This window comes from Macaca thibetana, chromosome X (genome assembly GCF_024542745.1).
Source record: "Macaca thibetana thibetana isolate TM-01 chromosome X, ASM2454274v1, whole genome shotgun sequence".
Taxonomy (NCBI): Eukaryota; Metazoa; Chordata; class Mammalia; order Primates; family Cercopithecidae; genus Macaca; species Macaca thibetana.
In genome coordinates this window covers 17,872,885-17,882,473 of record NC_065598.1, presented here as the reverse complement: position 1 = coordinate 17,882,473, position 9,589 = coordinate 17,872,885, and positions in this window count along the sequence as shown.

Below are 9,589 nucleotides of genomic sequence, written 5' to 3'. Positions count from 1 at the left end.
AGGAGGGAGGTGAGGAGAAGCCGTTTCCTTCTGGTGGCTGCACAGGACAGGCTTTTGAGCATCAGCAGGAGGCAGATGTGGGGTTTGCCAGCAGCCTCTGGATATCATCTTGAGCCTCGCCCACTTCAGTCGTGCAGGCAGCTGAGACACCTGGGGGCAGGGGAGCTTCCCTGTGACTCTTGCACTCCTGGATTTCTAGAAACTTCTTCCTTCACCTTAGCCCCTGCCTTCCAGGAGCCATGTAAGCTTCTGATTCTGTATTAAACTACTTCCATTCTGAAGATTCAGAATGGCTCATGTGTTCCTGGCCAGGCTTGGATTTGTCTACCTTCTTTAGCGTATCTGTCCTGTAGAGGTGGCCTACTATTCAGAAAGAAGAGTAAAACTTCCATAGAAAGGGCCCTTTATATTACCTAGTTTAAATAAACTAGTATATTTCATCAAATCTAAGACCTCTTTGTAAGATGCACCACTGTTTACTAAATAGTAAAAGAAAATGCTACCTATTAAACTATCACCATTGATTATAAAATGCAAACTGATTTCATAGATGTTAATGTGAAAAGATGGGTGGTTTAAAACATAAAATGTTAGCTCTTAAAAGCGGAACAGGTGGTTTTATTTATTTTTTATTTATTATTATCTTTTGAGACAGAGTCTCTCTCTCTTGCCCAGGCTGGAGTGCAGTGGTGCGATCTCAGCTCACTGCAACCTCCGCCTCTTGGGTTCAAGTGATTCTCCTGCCTCGGCCTCCTGAGTAGCTAGGATTACAAGTGCAGACCACCACACCTGGCTAATTTTTGTACTTTTAGTGGAGATGGGGTTTCACCATGTTGGCGAGGCTGATCTCGAACTCCTGACCTCAGGTGATCCGCCCTCCTCGGCCTCCCAAAGTGCTGGGGTTACAGGCATGAGCCACTGCACCCGGCCTGAACAGGTGGTTTTAAAAAGTGAATGAAAAGAAGCTACGTTAACTGAATTGAAGACTAATAATATAAGCCCAAAGGAATGGCAAGAAAATGGCAGAGCTCGTCTGAGCTTTGCAACAACCTAGTACAAATTAAAACAAAAGTGATCTAATCAGATCTGCCCCAAATTCACAATTACCAAGGAGACTTTGAAATGTGAAATTGTATCCATTATCGTAAGCAAAAAGCCTTACCACAAATGTGTATTTTGCCTTTAGGTATTAACTAGTACTAGGATGAAGCCATCATATTTAGCAAGGCATTTAACAATTTCCTTGCATCCAGCCAAGGAAAAAAAGGGGAACTTGGAATGATTGTAGATTGAGTCTTAAGAGTCATGTCACCCAAATGCAATGCACAGACCTCGTTTAGATGCTGATTAAAAGAAAACAACAGGAAAAATGCATACATGAGACAATCCAGGGAAAGGTGAATACCCAGTGGATATTAGATGATACTGAAGAGTTGCTATTCATTTCTAACAATGGTGCTAATTGGTATTATAATGGTATTTTGAAAAGATGATGCCCCTATCTCTTGGAAATAAGTATCTTATAAAAACTTTACATATTAAATGAGATGATATCTGGGATTGCTTTGACATAATTCAATGGGGAAGGAGATGCAGATGAAACAGGGTTGGCCTTATGTTGGTATTTGTTGTGGCCAGTGACACATACATGGGAATCCATTACACAAATTTCTCTACTATCATGTATATTTGAAATTTTCCATAATAAAAAGTTTATGCAGAATATGAAGACAAATTTGTCTATACTTTTCAGAGATGTCTGAAGTCAAGCAACATTCAATATACAGAGGGTTTCAGTAAATTAATGATCAATATTTAGACTTCTTGCTTGAGGTTTCTTAATATTAGCCAAAGACAGCTAAGCCACCTACGACTGAGAAGCACCTGTTCTTCCTATTATAGTTGAAAAGGAAACGAGGTTGAAGTAATAGATGAAAAACAAAACAGGGCAAAGGGTCAACTCATTCCTTTGTCAGTAAATAATTGGGAGGCATGTAGAAAACAGGAAGACGTGAAGACACAAATCCAGATAAATGGCAGGGTGGCAGGTCTGCCATTCTGTTGAATGAAATGACAGGTGTTTCTGAAACTCATCAGTGTATGGTGGAATCTGATCTGCTTTCCTGGAGGAAGCGATGGTCAGAAAGGGAAGACCCTCATCCCTTCACCCATGCTCTCCACACTCTGCCCTCTCCAAAGGGGCCTCTGCCTCTAGGGTATTCTGGGGAATTCCTCCAAGTACAAGGGCTGGTGGTTTCAAAGTTGTTAGCACTCTCTCAGTTGGTTATTCCAGTTATTACCTCTCTAATTGTGTTTGCTTTTCAGACAAAGGGATTCAGTTCCTTTTTCATTCTTTTTCCCCATATACTGTTCTCTTCCATACACCTGAAGAAGCCCCTCATGACTCACATTTGCCAATATACACCGTTCTCCATGTTGGGAAGTCTCTCTCCCAGAAGAGTCCACCTAGGTCAACATCACCGTAAACGACGTCACTATGAAGTCACTACCAGTGGGTTTCCAAAGACCATAAAATCCCTGGTTTTGGCCAGGCGCGGTGGCTCATTCCTGTAATCCCAGCACTTTGGGAGGCCAAGATGGACAGATCACTTGAGATCAGGAGTTCGAGAGCAGCCTGCCCAGCATGGTGAAACCTGGTCTGTACTAAAATACAAAAATTAACCAGGCGTGGTGGTGCACACCTCTAGTCCCAGCTACTTGGGAGGCTGAGGCAGGAGAATCACTTGAACCCGGCAGGCGGAGGTTGTAGTGAGCTGAGATCGCGCCATTGCACTCCAGCTTACTTGCTCACGATCCAAAGTAGATGTCCTTCTGCTGGATGGTGATTTGGGGACCCAGGCTCCTTCCGTCTGTGGCTCCACCATCCCTAGGACCTTGGGGTCCTTGGACTCCTGGTGGCAGGGCACACATCACTTCTGTTCTCACTCCATGGGCTGGACCTCAGTCACATGGCCACACCTCACTGTTAACAGTGGCCAGGAAAAGTCTGTGTACCCAGGAAGATGAGGAAATGGGTTTTTGGTAACTAGCCAGCAGTCTCCACTATACATCATGATCCTAACGTCAGAACATCACCTGTTTATTCCTCCTGTAAGTTTGTCAGTTTCTCTGTGGCACCCCTCTAACCCCATGACACTCACACACCTGGGCTCCCCTTAGCCTCCTTCCCTGATATATTATCTTTACGTCACTTAAACTTATGGCTGCTTAGATTATTGTTCCCAGCAATCAACTCTTCCCTGCAAAGAATATTTCTTCCCATTCATTGCAATGGGATTTGCAGTTCCTCCCTGAAGGTGAACTCTGTTGCCCAGCCCATTGTTGCACTTGGCCCTGAACCCTGCTTTGGCCTTTGGGAGGTACACAAGTGGACTAAAGAGCACCACATCAAGCAGAAGCCTTCCCATGGGAGAGATCATCTGTCTCATGCTTCTCCCTTGGCTGTGAGCCCAGCATTGGCCAGACAGGGCTGCCTCTTCAGACTGGGTTCTGGAGCAAGCAAGAAGGCCTGTGGGGCTGGGCCAAGGCCATCCTGTGGCCTCCTTCATATTATGTGAGGAAGAAGTAGTGTCTACAGTTGTAACTTACTGGGATTTAGGGATTCATTACCACAGCTTAAAAATATGGTGAGATGCAACTGATACATTTCCTGCCACAGTTCATTCATTCATTCACTTGTTTATTTATTTGCATATTGGATGTCTTTCCCCACTAGAATGAACTCTTCATGAGGGCACTGAGTTTCACCAGCTTTGATTCTTGCCATCAGGGATCAATTACTTGCTGATAGAATCGTAATCCTGGGAATCAGATCGAGGCTGAGTTTCTATTTTTTATTTTTTATTTTTTGGGTTACAGTTTGGTTTTATATACACTATAAGGAGACAGGTATTACAGGCAAAGACAAAAACCCATACATGGGAGGTATACATTGGTTCGACCGGAAAGGCAGGACAACTTGGAGCAGGGACTTACAGGTCATAGGTAGATTCAAAGATTTTCTGATTGGCAACCTGTTGAAAGAGTTAAGCTTTGTCCCAAGACTTGAAGTCAGTAGAAAGAAATGCTTGCATTAAGATAAGGGGAATTGTGGGGGTCCAGATTCTTGTTATGTAGATGAAGCCTCATAGGTAGCAGCCTTCAGAGAGAATAGATGGTGAAATAAAGCTGAAGCCTACTGGGCTGCATTCCCAGGAGGCCAGGCGTTCTTAGTCACATGATGAGTTAGGAGATTGAGGCTGAGTTTTTAAGTAGCAAACACATACTGAGCCATTCCACAAGTATCGGTGAATGACTGGCATAAGGTGCCATTTGGCCTTTGGATTATTTTCTGGTTGGTTTCACTTCTGTGTTTTATATACAGCCAGTCAAGCACTAAAACTATCAGAAGAAAGAGGGAGTTATTGGAGGACGGTGTGGCTCTGAAGAGAATTAAAAACTGGTTTAACATGACAGCTTGCTAGCAGCCATTGAGTCACTCACTCTCGCCTTCTCACTAAATACCTTTCAGAAAATGAAAATGACCAGAACACAGGGTACCCCTGAAAATTAGAAGGGCAGGCAAGCTTTTGCCCATCTGGGAAATATTTCTACAACTCTCAGGCCCTTGAAGCTGGATTGAGAAAATACGTACATCATCAATTCTAAGATGTTCTTTTTTTCCCAGGCATGAACGTGTCTGACATCTGGATGGGTTTTACAATCCATGGCGTCTTCAGATGCCATGTAGTACGGTCATTCGGGGCGTGGCCATGCTGCACCCCTTGCGTTGTTCCTTCAGGTTATGTCAATTCCAAAACACCCAGCAAACCCTAGCCAAGGAGGCGGCTGCAACTCCTGGAGCCGGGGCGCGGGTAGTGCATGTGGACCCCACAGGCACAGCACTGCAGGTGGAAGCTGAAGCAGAAGAGCCCTGATGGGAGCACACACTGCCAAGTGGAGTTTTCAAAACCCCGTGTCAAAGAACCAGGAAGTGGGGGAGGAAAACGCCCCATATAAGGCACTGCAGACTGACAGGCAGCTGGGCATGAGAGAGTGCACAGCACAGGCACCATCCCCGGCCTCAGGATGCTCGCAGTCTATCTGGGAAGACAGCATGAAACATACAAACGCCTATGTAACTCATGAGTGTGCAAGATACGGCAGATGGCGTAGCCATGAGAGATCCACCAGGCAGCCTCTACCTGGCTGAGAAGATTGTGCGGGGCTTCTGGAGAAAGCGTCGTTTCCACCAAGACCTGAAGGATGATGGGCAGGGGTCAAGGGAGGTGTGTGTCGAAGGCCAAAGACCCTGAGCAGGAGTGAGCTTCTGTCAAGACACACCTGTCCCTCTTCCAGTAGGTCTGTGGCTTTCTTTTCAAGACATCCTCAGTACATCTGGTGATCATTTGATTGAAAACCTTTATCTTTTCCCCAGGATAAACCAATTGTTCCTACACTTTTCCCAAAGGGTAAATTTATCACCTTTATCACATATTAAATCCTTATAAAATGTTTTAAAAACATAATGTATTATTTGTGTGGAACAAAATTACCCCCAAACTTAGCAGCTTAAAACAACAAGCACTCAGGATCTCACGCAGGGTCTGATGATCCGAAATCTGGGCACTGCTCAGCCGCATGGTTCTGCCCCAGGTCATGCACTCACTGTCGGCTGGAACTGTAGTCATCTCAAGGCTTGACTAGGACGGGGCTCTGCTTCCCAGACGGCTCACTTATGTATAGGATGACCAGCTTGTCCCCAGAGTTAGCGCTGAGAGGCTTGTGCCCTGGCTCACCCCGCAGTCCCGGGATGGTTGGCCACCCACACACGTTGACTGGAGCCCTCGACTTCGCTGTGGCTTTTGGCAGAAGGCCTCCATTCTCATGGGGCTACCATCTCAGCCACCTATTCCCTCTGGTACAAGGCTCCCAAGACTGCGGCAGAGGGAGGCAAAAGCGATTCAGGAGAGAGGCAGAGGCATCCGAAGACCTTTCACAAAATTGAGCACAGGTTCAGCAACAAGGAACATGTGAATTACAGGAAACAAATACTGTCTTTTGTAGCCTAGGGTCAGAAGTGATGACTTCTGCGGTGTTCTGTTGGCCCCCAGACCATCCCTGATTCACTGTGGGGTGGATTACACAGGAGCGGGACTACCGGGGGCCGGGGGGGACCACTATGGGTCAACTTGTGGGCTGATACCACACATGAAAAATGTTGAGCTTCTCCAGTGATTAAAGAAACACGAAGTAAAACAGGGTGTGTGTGATTCTTCACCTTTTATAAATTTAGCAAAGTCATGGAGGCCATAATCCTAAGTGAATTAATGCAACAGAAAACCAAATACTGCATGTTCTCACTTATAAGTGGGAGCTAAACATTCGGTACTGATGGACATAAAGGTGGCAGCAAAAAAAAAAAAAAAAAAAAAAAAAAACTACTAGATGGGGGAGGGAGGGAAGAGAGCAAAGGCTGAAACACTCATTGTTGGGTGCTATGCTCACTACCTGGGTGACGGGATCATTTGTACCCCAAACCTCAGCGTCACACAATATACCCAGGTAACAAAGCTGTGCGTGCACTCCCTGAATCTAAAATAAAAGTTGAAACAAAATTTAGCAGAGGTCAAAGCAATGTCAAGTACTCATGCTAATGGTATGTGAATTTGGTGTAATGTGTCCTGAAGGCAGTTAGGCATCACACAGGAAAAGCCTGAAAAAGGCACACACCTATTGATTTGGTAATTTCTCTACTTCCAATGTATCCTGCAGAAGTAACCATGTGCTCAAAGAGTAAGGTATTAGCAAGCCTGTTCATCACAATATTGTTAGAAATGACAAAGGGCTCATAAACAGGTCCACAACAGGGGAACTGTTGAAATTATGTTACACCCATTGAATGCACACATTTGCAGTCATGAAAAGTTATACAGGGGAAAGTTATTTATTCACATGGAAAGATACACGATATGTTGATCAAAGCAGGTCACAGGCAGATTTGTAGCATTCCTTCTCCAGGGGATCCCATTGTGTGTTTATACTCAGATGTGTTTATACATCTAGAAGATATTTGGAAGATACACATGAACCCGTCTATAGTGGGTGTGGAGGGGCAGGTGGGATTCTGGCCATGTTCTCTTCGTTTTGCTTATCTTCACTCTCTGATTTCTCTGCAGCGCATTGCTGTTATAATAATTGTTCAATTTCAAGAACACAGGCTATATCATGTCCAAATCACTGTGGAAGACAAAAGGCAATAAAACATTGCCATTTAGCAGGCAGCAGAAACAGCCAAAATTATAAGGAAAAAGCATAACGTATGTCAGAAGACCAACTTAATATAATGACATTACATAGAAACAGATTAAACGCCCATGTTAAAATGATTCCAGGATTTATTTTTAAAACAATCTTATGCTTTTACCTACCTCATCATTTACCTCAAACATTAGAATAAAGGGTCAAGCTGGGCATGGTGGTGCTTGCTGTTGTCCCAGCTACTGGGCAGGCTGAGGCAGGAGGGTTGCTTAAGCCCAGGAGTTCGAGACCAGCCTGGGCAACATAGGGAACCCCCCCCGTCTCTTAAATAAATAAAGGACTGGAAAAAAACTGATCAACAAGCAAACAGAAAGTACCACCGTGATAATACTGATCCAGGTGAGGGAGAATTAGAGGCAAAAACAGTCAATGCATCAGAATGGCTACCTGGTATGAGGTTCAAGTACAGATCATGAAGGTATATATGATCAATTACACATAATCAACAGTAGAAAGCAGAACCAGATGAACCTCATGGATAATTTAATAGAAAGGCAACAGGAATGAAAGACTTTGTTCTTAGCTTTTGATAGATGTATGCAAAATTAATGGTAGATATTGGTATCATTGTAAAGGCATTATTAATAGACATCAAATTCAAAAAGGGAACACAGACTTTTCAGGACTCCATAGAACGTTCACAAAATTGAGTACCTACTATGCTACCAGAACCCTCTGAATGTCAGAGCACAGTACAGGCTATGGCCTGGGGCAAAAAGTTGGAAGTTAATGAGAGTCTCTGAGGCACTAACAACAAAATCAACAATCACCACCACCACCTTTCTAGGCACAGCTTCTTTCCTGAACTTTCTCCTTGTGTTCCTGGCCCGTGCATCCAACTCTCAGCTAATGTCTCCACCTCCAAGCCACAGCCATCTCCTGTTCATCATCCCTGAGTCCTTTCCCCTCCTGTTTTTGCCACTCTATAGCTCTGCAGTCCTGCCTGTGTCAATAGCGCCCTCAGGCAGGAGTCATGAGTGTGGGTTTGCCATCTGCTGCCTCACAAACCCTTTTCACCTTGCTTAAACCTTCAGTTTTGTCTCGTTACTCTTTTAGGTGAAGGCAATCTTTAAACCCTCTGAACTAGACAAAATTACATTGCCTTTAACAACAGCCATATTCCCATGCCTTCTTCTAATCTTTTACTAAAGAAACATTATACTTTCCTTACACACCTTGTATGTAAAACTGTTTCTCCAGTAGTGTCAATTACATATTACAGTGTTAACTCTTAGCAACTTTTATTTTTTGTGATCTCAGCTCACTGCAACCTCTGCCTCCTGTGTTCAAGCGATTCTCCTGCCTCAGCCTCCTGAGTAGCTGAGATTCCAGGTGTGTACCACCACACCCAGCTAATTTTTTCGTATTTTTAGTAGAGATGGGGTTTCACCATGTTGGTCAGGCTGGTCTTAAACTCCTGACCTCAAATGATCTGCCTGCCTGCCTCCCAAAGTGTTGGGATTGCAGGCGTGAGCCACCACACCTTGTTAACCAATAATTTTTAAAACTGTCTTTATTTCCAAAAGATTGCTAAAGTCACGTGAACAAAAGGCATTGAAGTTTCTTTCTTTTTTTTTTTTTTTTTGGTCAGAGTCTTGCTCTGTCACCCGGGCTGGAGTGCAGTGGTGAGATCTCGGCTCACTGCAACCTCCGCCTCCCAAGTTCAAGCCATTCTCCTGTCTCAGCCTCTTGAGTAGCTGGGATTATATGCGCGCGCCACCACGCCTGGCTAATTTTTGTATTTTTAGTAGAGACGGAGTTTCGCCATGTTGGCCAGGCTGGTCTCAAACTCCTGACCTCAAGTGATCCACCCACCTCAGCCTCCCAAAGTGCTGGGATTACAGTCATGAGCCACCATGCCCAGCCTAGGCCTTGTTGTATTACTGACACACCAACACATGATGTGGCTCTGACCATCTCTTCCTGTCTTCCTGCCATTGATACTCACACAGGATCTGCCCCCGCCCATCTCTTCTGTCTTTCTGTGCTCCATCCTCACACCTCTTCTGCTTCTGTCCGTGTCTTTCTGTTTTAGTAGGGTCCATACCTACCCGCGATGTGTTTCCTTCCCTTCTCTCATTGTCTTATTTGATTCTGACCCTTACTGAATATTAGACCCATCCTTCTCCTCTCAGCCACCCTTGTGAAGCTGCCCTGGCCATTTCTTGGATGCTTCGGCATGTCCAGCTTCCTCCTGAATTCAGGCCCCGCCCTTGCAGTGGCTCTTCCTGGGTTCCTCTGCTCCCAGGTGTTGGGGCTTCTTCCTGTT